This window comes from Ahaetulla prasina, chromosome 3 (assembly GCF_028640845.1).
Source record: "Ahaetulla prasina isolate Xishuangbanna chromosome 3, ASM2864084v1, whole genome shotgun sequence".
Classification (NCBI taxonomy): Eukaryota; Metazoa; Chordata; class Lepidosauria; order Squamata; family Colubridae; genus Ahaetulla; species Ahaetulla prasina.
In genome coordinates, this window is record NC_080541.1 from 45,792,109 (window position 1) to 45,805,296 (window position 13,188).

The 13,188-nt window shown below is 44.5% G+C and overlaps 1 protein-coding gene across 5 annotated transcripts in view; it reads left to right on the forward strand.

Annotated features, from left to right (window-relative positions):
- The window catches only part of LOC131196251 (E3 ubiquitin-protein ligase RNF4-like), a 28,943-nt gene that overhangs the window by 360 nt on the left and 15,395 nt on the right, over positions 1 to 13,188 (forward strand). For 4 of the 5 annotated variants that reach the window (XR_009154679.1, XR_009154678.1, XR_009154677.1 and 1 more), the window contains exon 1: positions 88 to 244. The exons of the other annotated variant lie outside the window; for it this stretch is intronic. The gene's annotated coding sequence lies outside the window, so the exon portion shown is untranslated. Of the gene's footprint in view, positions 1 to 87; positions 245 to 13,188 lie in introns of those variants that run through there. 5 annotated transcript variants of the gene reach the window in all.

Consider the following 13,188-nt stretch of genomic DNA (forward strand, 5'->3'; position numbering starts at 1 on the left):
GGATCCTTCGCGCGTGCGCCAAAGGCGCGCTCGAGGGCCCGTATAGAGGCGGCGCCTCTTACCGGGAACAGGCCGCAGGCGCAGGCGCAGTAAAAGCTGGCTGGGGCGGAGGAGGAAGTGAGGCTGGCGTTTCGGATCTTGAGCAGTCTGCGAGGCTGGTAGGAGCTGTGCAGTTGCCTTTCGAAGGGTGGCTGTTGGGAAGAAGGGCCGCTACGGCCTTCCCCCGCTTCGCCAGCGGCCTGTGGTACGTATAAGACAAGGGCTTTTTCTCAGGGTGTGGTTGAAGGGTTGGAGCCGTACAGCTTCCTGGCCGGTGGCAGTGTCGCCTTTGAGAAAAGGGTGGGTTATTCGGGTTAGGGGCTGCCATTGTCCCGGTTGTGATTGTGACCCGTCTGGGATGGGCTGTGGGCTTCGAAGTGGCCCTTCACTGGAAGACCGAAGTGGGACAAAGGACGTGGGAAGGTGGGGAAGGAAGGTGTGCCCTTGCTTTGTATTCCGAGCCTTTTCTGGCCCGTCTCCCATTGTTCGGACGAAAAAGCCTGGATGCGGCATGAGGACCTGCCTAATGTGAGAACAGGAGATCCTGCAGAGGCTTCTCCCCAGAACTGATTCTGTGACAAAGGAGACATTTGGACAGATTGATGATGGATGGAGTTGGGATTAGGGCGGACGGCCAGGATCTTAAAAACAGGCTTTGTCTGTACTCTTCCGAGGCCCTCTAATTTAGGCTTAATGGAAGGGAGGTACTTACTCGCTGTAGTTCAGGAGGAGCAGGAAGTGGTTAGTAAATATGTGCATACCATACTGTCTTCTCCTTCAGTACTAGCATTATTAGTTATTCATAGATTAATGGGGAACTGGATTTCACGAGTCATTTATTTGGGGATTTAATTTTTATTGCTGAGCTATGACATAGCATCGAAAAAAACAAGAGTTTGGCTCTGTTCCATTTGCATTTTTAACTTTTTTTTCTAAGAATATCTGTCTTTTCCCTGGACTCCTATACAAGTTTTATTTTCCTCTTTAAGTTCATCATTGCTTTGGTATATATTAAATTCGTTTTGCTTTACTATTCATTATTTTAGAGGTGAAGTCGGATGACCTGTTGGAGCAATTGAAGATATGTTTTGGATTTGGGGAGGCAAATCTCTGTATTTATTAATTGATCATATTTATAATCTCACCTTTGCTGTCATTAGCACTTTTGTTTACTGAATTCCCTTTTTAACCCATTTCTCTCTCCACTTCCAACCCCTTTTCTTATTTAGCACCAACTTCTCCAGGCTTTCTACAGCTTAGAGAAGAGGACAGCTTTACTAAAGTATTTAGGAAAGAAGATTTAGGCCAGTAATTTTAAACGCAGAGGAACCAGACATTTGAAATGGTGGAAAGTAAAACTTAAAAATTACCACAATATAAGTCCTAGTCTACAAATGTTCATTAGGAGGACAAAACAATTTAGAAAATGAATCTCCATATGTAAATGAAATTGTTCCACTTTTTCCATTATGAATGCTGCTTTGCCTACTGGTAATACAGCTAGTCCTCAATTTACAACAATTTATTTAGTGGCCATTCAGCATTACAGGTGTATTGAAAAAAGTGACTTATGGCAGTTTTTCATGCTTGCAACTGTTACAGCATACCCATGATCATGTGATAAAAATTTGGATGCTTGTCAACTGGCATGTATTTATGATGGTTGCAGTGTCCCGGGGCCATATGATTACTTTTTGTGATATTCTGACAAGTAAAGTTAATGGGAAAGCCAGATTCAATTAAGAACCATGTTAATAACTTAACAGCTGCAGTGATTCATTAATTGTGGCAAGAAAATGGTAAAATGGGGCAAAAAGTTGACTTAATTGTCTTGCTTCAGGCTCAGTTGTGACCTTAAGTCGAGGACTTCTTGTACTAATCAGAAAGGGCAATGCCATCTAGACCTCATAGAAGAATGCCAAATGGCAATGCAAGATAAAATCATTATCTTACATGCTCCAAGATTACTGCACAATAAATTGTTGACAGTACAGTGACTATTAACTGGAAGCAGACTGATAAACTAGAAATGCTTTTTAATAATTTACACCAAGTTTTTGAAGCAAATAGGCTGAAATCTGGAACAAAAGTAAACACCTAGAGAATATATTGATGGGAGAGATAACCAATGGAAGAAATACATAGAATTATATTCTAATTATTTCAAAAAATCCAAGTTTTAATGGATACACTTCTCTCCCACCAAATTGAATGGTACTTTAGGTAGAAAAATAGCACTTAGACTTATACACTGCTTCACAGTGCTTTACAGTCCTCTCTAAGCAGTTTACAGAGTCAGCATATTACCCTCAACAGTCTGGGTCCTCATTTTACTGGCCTCAAAAGGCTGAGTCAGTAACCCCACCTAAATACTAGCCATAGTAAAGGGGAAGGGTTTTTAGGCAACCCTTCTGCTGTTTTTATGCTGGTTTAGAAAATAAAATGACTGCTTTGCTGTTTTAGACCAAGAAAATTATGCTTGCTTTTCATTACCACAGCATCCCCAGGTGCTTCTGAGGAGAGTTGCAGGGAGTTCAGATAACATCATTTTTTAGGATAATACTTTCTCCCTTGTGACTTGCTTTCTCATTTTCACCAAGAGTCTGCCATTAAGATCAAATGTTAAGTATAGAAGGCATAAAATACAAAGCAATAAATAGCTTAAGAGGCATAAGCTAGTAAAGCAAAATAGAAAATCTCCATTTAAGTAAGATCTAAATTAATTCTAAAGGAAGTAGAAACACTAAGTGTTCTAAATGGGGCAGTGTCAGCTATCCTGATGCTTTTAGCCATAGAAAAGGGGGAATAGATCAGTGTAGAATTTTTCATTGCAGCTTTGCAACTGCGGCCTTCGCTTATCTCTTGCAAGGCCATATCTGCTGGCTTGGTATGCAGTAGCCTCTGTTGCCTAGCTACAAGGGGGTTGGGCTGTACAGTTTGTTTCAAGTTGCTGTTTTCTCGGCCTTTGCCTCCTTTGCCTGAAATTTCTTCCTTTCGGTTTGTTCCTAGTAAAAATACTTTTCTCTAAATCTATGGAGCAGAGAATTTTTATTTCCTAGGAAAGAGACAGAGGTAGTCAATGGCTATCGTCCTGAAGAATTTTCATATAGGGTTATTATGAAAGCCAGTTTGATTTAGAAGTTAAGGCATCAGGGAGACTTGAGTTCTAATGCCACATTAGGAAAAAAGCAGCTGAGTGACCTTGAGCCACTCTCTCAGTCCAAGGAAGGAGGCAATGGCAGACCACTTTAAAAAAACCTTGCCAAGAAAACTGAGGGACTTGTCTGGGCAGAATCTGAGAATTGAATGGAAGAAAAACATGAGTATTATCAATTATCATTTTTTTCGGACTATAAGATACACTCTCCCCCCCCCCCTCAAAAATGTGGGTGGAAATGTCTGTGCGTCTTATAGAGTAAATGTTGCCAAAGCCCCGCCCACCCACCATCCCCCCACCCTTCGGCCTCTCCCTCCCAGCAATTTGGTCAGCTTCAGCACAGCCTGACTTAGCATGAGCAGCCAATTGGTGGTTGGATCAGCCTCCCAGAAAACCGACAACCAGCTGTTCCAGGCTGTAGGGATCGCCGCTGACTCAGCTTGCCCCATTTTCAGCCTCCGCACATCCTATTCGGCGGCGACCCCCACAGCCTGGAACAGCTGATTGTCAGTGTTCTGGGAAGCCGATCCAACCACCAGTCAGCTGCTCATGCTAAATCAGGTGTGTTGAAGCTGACCAGGCTGTTTGCTGCAAGGAAGCAAATTACTGGGAGGCAGACGCAGATTTTTTTTCTTGTTTTCATCCCCAAAAGCTAGGTGCGTCTTACAGTCCGGAGCGTCGTATAGTCTGAAAAATACAGTATATCTTATGTCACTGGCTCAATTCTTGGGTAGCTTCAGGACTAATCAGTAAATAATCATCTTGCACTAGCTTTAAAAGGTTTCTCAATTATCTCAGGAGAAATTATTTCAGTTAAATTAAAGGTAGATGTTAGAATTTCTTATGAGAAATTCTTAGAGGCTGAGAAAAATCAGTTCTTTTCTTACAAATGTTATGAACACCATCATACCTTTATGCATTCACTACTGCAAACTAAGCATAGATTGAATATAAGGAACACATACAGATTTGTTAACTAACTTCAGCTAACCTTAATATTAAATTTAACTCTACCCCCCCCCCATCGCACACACATTTTCCTAATTTAAACCCTGGTAGGGTATGTGTTAAAGAAATGAAAATTTCCTACTATTCCTATTCATTGGATTTGGTTCATACATCTTAACAGGATGATATAAAATTAAAACTAATGTAAATAACTGATAGCAACAAAAAGAAGTCCCTAGCTCAAGTTTTTATAGCAAAGAATTTGGTTGAGGTAAAAATCACCATGACTGAAATTAAAATGTTTTTTTTTAATTCTATAGTAAATTATAAATTATTTACTTATTTAGTTAATTTATTAGTACCTTCATTTGCCAAAGCAATTATTTCATTTCTACTATTGTATTTTAGTCTGTAGCCAAATTTCTACTATTTTAAGTTCTCCTCAATTGCTGGGCCAGCAGTCAGGATGGGGAGTGACTCATGCCCGATGACGACTGAGTCTGCTAGTTGAGAAGCTCCTCCTCTTCCTTCCGCTTCCCATCTTTCAGACTCAGTCGTGACTGTTAGACTTTTTTTCTTAGCTGAGCTAATTAGAGGGATTTTTATTTTTATTTTATTTTTTTCACTTTTTGATTAGGTCTTTTCAAGACTTTGGAGGCTTCCCTATTCGGGTTGCCTCATTCCAGCGCGAAGGGCTCACGCCCGAGACCGCTGAGGCCGCTACAGGCGGAAAGCAGAACCCTTAATCCCAGCTGCAGGTTCTGCATTCTTTAAAACTGGTAGCGTGGCAGCAGCGGCAGCTCTACAAGCAAGTAGAGCGAAGAGTGGCTTTTTGGGTTTTTTTTCTCTTCCCAATAGCCGCGTGGGCGTCTGGAAGCTTCTGACGCCCAGCTGGGAGCCACGTGGGCATCTGGAGGCTTCCAACGCCCAGCTGGCGTGGGTGATGGGGAAAACCCCTCGCCCAGCTGAGAGCCGCGTGGGCTCCTGGAGGCTCTGAAACCCATCGGAGGGCCGGCGCTGGTTTCCCCTTGACCTTCCCGGAGCTAGAACTGCCTTCGGCTCCTGCTGAGCCTCGTGGGCGGCTGGCTTCAGGCCTCGTTGGATTGCTACCAGACTGCTTTGGATCCATTTCACCCTCGGCCTTTGCTCAGGCCTCGTGGGTGATTGGTGCTTTCCCCAGGCTGAAGGCCATCTTCGGAAAGCTGCGAGGCTAAGAATAGCCTAACTGCCTGGAGGACGAAAGGACTGAACCAGATGGACTTCTAACAGTGAGATCTTTCCAATTACACCCCAGCTGGGGCTTTCAGGCATTTGGGGGAATAATTTTAGTCCTTTTTATTGTAATTTTTTTTATTTTTTTCTCTTTTTTACTGTCCTGGGAGGAATAGATTGCCACGTGGCTGCATAGAGGCCTATTATAAATTCAAAATGGCCGATTCTGATACTCATCTTTGTAATAAAAGGGATTCTAAGGAGTCCCCGGGACCTTCTCAACCTGCAAAGAGAGCCAGATCTTCCAAGTCCCAAATCTCCAGGTCAGGCAAATCGTCCTCTGCAGTTGACAGGGATTCTCTTAAGTGCCATAAAGCACTTGAGAAGGCTATAGAGAAGGCGGTCCGTTTATCAGCTCCCAAGGAGACACCTCCTCAGCAGTCAAACCCTATTTCGACTGTTTCAGTCCTGAAGCCCGTTCAGAGTCCAGTGGCAATCACAGGGATGGAAGTCACTCCAGCCATGTCCCCAGACGAGGGAGATGCTTCTCCTCCTCAGACTGGGGGGATAAATGAGAGACTTTTTGGGGCTATTTCTCAAACTAATCCATCACCCCCTCAGGCCCAACCCCCCATCACTTTACAATCTGATTCCAAGAAGGTGGTGGAAAAGGAAACCAGGGGGGCATCCGACTCTGAGCCCATCATCTCTCCTGAAATAGCCACTATGATTCAGGCTGCTATCCAGAAAAGTCTAGCTACAGAATTACAACGCAGAACAGAGTCTTGGGTATCTGAATGCAATAGTGCTGCAGGTAGCCAGTCTCATTTATCTCTAGATCAGTCTCGCTCCCGGACACAGGCCTTTCCTGGGGATTCCCCAAGTCATGCTTCTTCAGAAGCAGGGGATATGAGAGATCAGGATTTGTCAGATGATGAGGATTTTACTCCGACCAGCCATCATTTGTAGGCCTCTTCAAGCCTCAACTTTTCCGATCCCTCTTGCACAAGGCTAAGGCTACCACAGGGCTGGCTACCCCTCGCCCATTGGACCAGGCTGGTAAATCTGATCAACCCCCTTTTCCCTTGTTTGAGGAACCTACTCAGGAATCAGAGGAGATCCCAGCCCCCAAGTTATTTCAGGATGTAATACACCGTCAATAGAAAATACCTTCATTGGGTCCTACTCCTTCTCCTTTAGATAGGAAATTATATAATTTGGCACCCAAACTCTCTGATTTCCTTCAGGTACCTCCTGTAGATTCCCCTGTGGCGGGATTGCTCTCCTCTACAGTCACAACGGGACCACCTGAGGAAAATCTGAGGCCTGAAGATAAACGGTCCGGGTATTCCCTGGTCAAGGCACACCAAACTTCTTTCTGGGCAGTTAAGTCATCCTTAGCTTCTTCCTTCTTTAACAGGGCAGCTCTACTATGGTTTAAGCAGTTACAGGACAGATTACCCAGTTCTGATGTAAGATCACACCAGGACATAAATAAAATTGTGGCATCACTAGAGTATTCTGCAGATGCCACTATGAATGCTTCACGCTTCTCAGCTAAGGCCATAGGGGCCACTATAACTGCACACCGCCTTTTGTGGCTTCGTCAGTGGCAAGCAGATGCCAAGAATAAATGGCACCTAGCGTCGGCACCGTTTCAGGGAGATAAGCTCTTTGGAGCCTCCCTCGAGCCTCTCCTCATTGAGGCCAAGGATAAACGGAAGATCCTGCCCAGTTTATCTCGCACAAGGGAAGCCCGCCTGTCTACCTCCACATCATATCGGCTCTTTCGGGCTTCAGATCAGGGTGCTTCAGGTAACAGAGCTCAGCGCTTCTTCCATCCCAGTCAGGGTCGACCACAAGATAGGCAAGGGAACCCTGGCCAACGTGGCTCTTTCAAACGGCCATTTCGGGGCAGCAGAGGACACCCCTTCCGTCGCTACCGTTGACATATCAGCAGATCTCCCCATTGGGGGCCGCCTGGCCTTGTTTGCCAGCCAATGGGAAAACACAAATTCACATGCCTGCGTACTGGAGACCGTCCGCATGGGTCTATCCCTGGAATTCATCTCCACCCCCACCCCCCACTCGATTTCTGCGATGCCGTCTCTCGGGGGATCGGTCCAAGCGCCTCCTGCTGGAAGCGGCAATAAAACACTTGCTAGAGATTCGAGCAATTCAGCCGGTTCCTCAGGAACAGCACGGGCAGGGCTATTACTCTCACCTGTTCATTGTGCAGAAATCCTCGGGATGGAGAGCAATTCTAGATCTCAAGTCCTTGAACCGTCGGATAGTTTATTGACGGTTCAAGATGCAGTCACTTCAGACCATCTTGGAGGGTCTTCGCGAAGGGGACCTTCTAACATCGGTCGACCTGACAGAGGCCTATCTCCATGTACCCATTCATCCCGCTTACCGGAAGTTCTTGAGGTTTTGTTATGCCAACCGTCACTTTCAATATCGGGCTCTGCCATTCGGTCTGGCCTCAGCTCCTCGGATGTTCACCAAATTGATGGCCACGCTGGCGGCTCACCTTCATACCTTACCAATAAGGATTCAGTTCTACCTGGACGATATCCTTATCTAGATCAGAGAGCCTAGCTCAACAAGACCTGACCACAACCCTTCGGGTCTTGAGAAACCACGGGTTCTCCATCCACGGGTTCTCCATCAACATAGCCAAGAGCCACTTAGTTCCTACCACTCACATACAACACCTGGGAGCCATAATAGATACCTCCATCAACACAGTATTTCTCTCGCAGGAGCGCCTGGACAGTTTGCGGTCACTAGCCAGGTCAGTTACGTCAGGGAGACTTGTCTCCCTGAGGTCACTGTCTCAGCTTCTGGGGAAAATGGTTTCTTGCATAGGGATCATCCCGTGGGCACGCCTCCACTGCAGGGCTCTACAGTGGTTCCTTCTCCCGTTCCAACGGAAGTCTCAGGAAACGTCACTTCGCAAGGTCAATATTCCTCACAAGACACTTCTCTCCCTACGCTGGTAGTCTTCCCCAGCGATTTGCAAGGGAACGGTCTTCAAAGAACCTAGTCGATTAGTTCTCACTACCGACACCAGCCTTTACGGCTGGGGAGCCCACCTAGAGACGGAGTTTGCTCAGGGCAGGTGGACAGCGCAGGACTTGGCTCACAGCATAAATTGGTTAGAATTAAGGGCCATACATCTCACCTTGCGGGTGTTTCAGGACAGAGTCCGGGATCAGGACATTCTGGTCCAAACAGACAACATAGCTGCCAAGGCTCATGTCAGTCGCTTAGGGGGCACACGCTCACGTCACCTGATGCAGGAAGCAGATTGTCTGGGTCTATGGGCGGAAAAGAATCTAAGATCTGTAAGGGCCACATACATCTCAGGGGTGACAAATGTCAAGGCAGACAGGCTCAGCCGGGCCACGGTAGACCAGGGGGAATGGCGTCTCAATCCGGACTTGTTCAGGGAGATATCGAGTCACTCCACAGGTAGATCTTTTTGCCACACAGACAAACACTCAGACAGGGAGGTTTTTCAGCAGGTTTCCGGCACGGGGAGCGGAAGTCATGGACGCTCTACGATTTCAGTGGCCCCCCGGGCTGTTATACGCCTTTCCCCCCCTTCCCCTAATAGCCAAGGTAGTCAGGAAACTGATAGAGGAACGGGCAGAAATCATCTTGATAGCGCCACATTGGCCGCATCGACCCTGGTTTGCAGACCTTCAGGCGCTATCGGTACAGGAGCCATGGAGAATTCCTCCGCGCAGGACAGAGCTCACTCAGTCACCCTTCGGCCAGCTAGCTTCAGCTAAACGCTTGGAGGTTGTCAGGCGCCTTCTGACGGAAGCAGACATCTTGTCGCGGGTAATTTCCACCTTGCAATCAGCTTGATGACCTTCCATAAACCGGATTTATGACTCCACATGGTCTACTTTCACGGCCTGGTGCACCAGGAAGGGCTTGATTCCCGCAGAAGCTCCAACCGCACGGATACTGAACTTTCTTCAGGATGGACTGGACGCAGGACTGGCCCCGAATACATTACGCAGGCAAGTATTCTCATCGGTTCGTTTCTGCAGGTCAGAAGGCACCCTTTCACGAAATCCACTCATCAGGGAATTCCTACGGGCCGCCTCCAACCTTAATCCAGCAACTATTCACCGCTACCCATCTGGGATCTACCCAAGGTCCTCAACACCCTCACCAAGACTCCCTTCGAGCCTTTACGAGAGGTAGGACTGAAGTTCTTATCCTATAAGGTGGCCTTTTTGGTGGCGATTACTTCAGTACGCCGGATCTCCGAGCTGGCAGCCCTCTCCATGAGGCCGGACCTTTGCATATTTCACACTGATAGGGTCGTCCTCAGGCTGGTTCCCACCTTCATACCCAAGGTCAACACTCCATTCCACAGAGCACAAGAACTGATTCTTCCCAATTTCTGTCCCAATCCATCTCATGCCCTGGAACGCGCCTGGCACAAACTAGATGTCCGCAGGGCTCTGCACATATATCTGAAACGGACCTCTTCTCTCCGAAAGACGGAGGCCCTCTTCATCTCGTTCCAGCAGGCAACCTTGGGTCAGAAGGTATCCTCTTCCACTATAGGTAGATGGCTTCGGGCAGCTATAGCCACGGCCTATACTTCCCAAGCCCTCCCCACCCCTCGGCACATCACAGCACACTCAATCCGCAGCGCCGCTACCTCGGCTGCCTGGGCCATGCAGGCATCCTTAGAAGAAGTCTGCAGAGCGGCTACCTGGTCTTCTCCGTCCCCTTTCATACGTCACTATAAAGTGGACAGATTTGCCTCGGCCGATGCAGCATTTGGCCGTAGGGTTCTCCAAAGGGTTCTTCCCAGATCTGCCCCGTCGGATCCAGTACACCCTTCCCTATAGGGTAGCAGCTTTGGCATGTCCCCATTCTGACTGCTGGCCCGGCAATCGAGGAGAAAGGGTGTTGGCTTACCTGAACGCATCTTCTATCGATTGCAGGGCCAGCAGTCAGTCCCACCCTGTTCATGGTTCTGATCCTCCGGGTCAGAGAAAGGAGAGTTCTAATAGATTTGATGGGAGGAGTGGGCGACGATAACTATACCATTGCAGCTCAGCAGAATCAGTCTGCCAGATCTCCTTCATCTGAAAGATGGGAAGCAGAAGGAAGAGGAGGAGCTTCTTATCTGGCAGATTCAGTCGTCATCAGGCATGAGTCACTCCCCATCCTGACTGCTGGCCTGCAATCGATAGAAGATGCGTTCAGGTAAGCCAATGCCCTTTTTCTGCTTTTTTTTTTCTTTTTTCCCACGGAGGGGATTATTTTTGCCCATTTCACTGTATTTGTCTATTTTGTTCTTCTCTCCTCATCCTTCCACTCTCATGTTCTAAGCAAGAGATCTAATTCTCAGGCAAGGTACCTTGCATGTTTAATTCTCCATGACTAATTACCATCATGGCTGAATCTGTCTCCCTCATTTCTGGGGCTATTCTATCCTTGTGTCTTCCAATATATTTCTATTTAATTTGTATGATGTGCAAATAAGATATACTAGGAAGGGAAGACTAGCCTAAAAAAATCTCCATGTAGAATTATAAAATCAGAATCTATCCTCCATCCCCACCTGATTCCTGCTGCAAACCATTATGGATATTTTGCCTATTGATTAATAAAGACAACAAAACTAGATGGGGGGTTGAAAACATGGTATACTCAAATCAGGACAACACCGTTTGGCAGTAATTGAAAATAATAAGAGAGAGATAGCAAATACAACAAATTTGTATTTGCTTCTGTTTCCAAGGCAGCTGTCCTACATTATGCGTAATTCACTTTAGGTGTTTTACAGTTGCCTTTTTAGGTGATTTTATTGTCACAAACAGAAAATGAAAGTATTCTTGGAGTTAAAAAATGTGCTGATCTTTTAACAATAGTAATTTAAAAATTTTAGACCGATTCATGATTCCTGTTGAATGCTATACTGCTGTTGAATGCAGTGCTGTTGTGTGAAATATATTAAAATATGTTGTTTTTTTGAACAAGTATGTTGTTTTTCTAAGGATAGTTAGGCAATCATTTTGGTAATAGTGTTGAACCTATTTTTTCTTTGCCAGATTAATGTTTAGTAGTTTTTAATTCCACCTGTTCATGATAATAGTGAATAAATAACAATTGTATATTCAGAATGGCCCATTTCTCTTCAAACTGCACATCTTTTTAATGATCCCTATCAATATTCTCAACCTGTGATGTGTGGAACCCTGGAAGGGGCTGCAATGTTATCATAGGGAATCCACAAAGGCTTGAAGAAATGTTATGATTTAAATCTTTAATCCTTAGAGGTCCATCGTGAAGAAAATGTTGAGAACCTTTTGAGATCTATCTAGATCTGCATCACATTCTTTTCTAACTGCTGCAAAACTACTTTTATTTTTGCTTTGGGACAGCTGATGGCTAAATCTACCAAAGAATTTACTGAAAATATATTTTAGTTTTGATAAATTAGCGTATAGAATTACAAAGAATTTGTCCAGTTTCATATGCCAGTTGTTATCTAGCTGATTGTCTTGCACTTCTTCAGTGGTGGGAATGCTGTATTTCAAAATCTAATGATCTATCAAATGAAAACAACAAAAAGTCCCAGTTTATTTTTCTTGATTACTAAAGTAAATTTTAGCTTAAGCAATGAAGTAATATAAAAATGTTAAATTAGTGTAAATATCTAATCTGTTCATTATTTGTAAGTTATAGGACTTTGTTAATATTTATAAATGGATAAACATGAGGGCACACATTGTAGACAATTCTACAGAAAGTTAAGTTAGTACTTTCATCTGAATCTGGTTTAATATAAGAAAGATTTGTTAACAAAATCGTTTCTGACAATAAGCTAATCAATTATTCAGAGGTGTTGCCCCCCTTCACTGAATCAATTCAGATAAAAGGTGGACATGTTGGATTTCCTGTAATTTAGGTTTTTGGACTGAACAAAGTGTTGAACCGGGAGAACCTTGTTCCAGTTTTGTAATTCTAGTCATCCTGTCTGGATTTGATGATTGCATTTGATCTTTGAACTTGAATTACTTGTAATGGTTGATTTTGTTATACTAGTTATACTAGTTATAGTACATACTATATAACATAGTAGTTAACTAGTTATATATTTCAACTAACTAGTTGGTTTCACAATAGTTAACATGTAAAAGCCTACATTGGCTTTTCAATAGTTTAGGGGAATATTAAATTGGAATTTTTAAGAACCTCTGCTACTATCTTGTTGGGTTTGAAGTGGGGAAAGCCTTTGAGTTAATTTTTATTCCTTTATTGGCAGCATTTTTGAAACTGGCTTTCTGTGGCCTTCTCTACTATAGCTGAGAGGAAGTGACTGTTCTGAAATCACCAGTTGGCTTCTGGTGTTTAGGGCAGAACTAGAAGCTGGACTTTACCACTCATAGTCCAATGGTTTGGTCTCTCGATCAATTTCGCTCTCAACTTGCTGATATATCTAGAATAGGGGTGTCAAACCTGCAGTGTCACATGATGTATCGCAATTTTTTCCCCTTCGCTAAACTGGACATGGGCTTGGCCAGCATGTGACGCATACGGGCCACAGGCCGCAAGCTTGACAGCCCTGTTCTAGAATAATTGTGTTCTTAGGCAAATCTTATATCAATTCAAAATTCACTCCTTTACACTTGCTGGAGTAGTCCTGTAAATTCTTCTTTCATCAAACTTTTACTGGCAAAATTAAGATTTTAGAAATATAGGTATTATATAAGTTTAGTTTTTGTAATACTTTAGAATTTCTATAAACATTATTTGCAGAATTTGTATAGATATTCTGCTAGCTATTT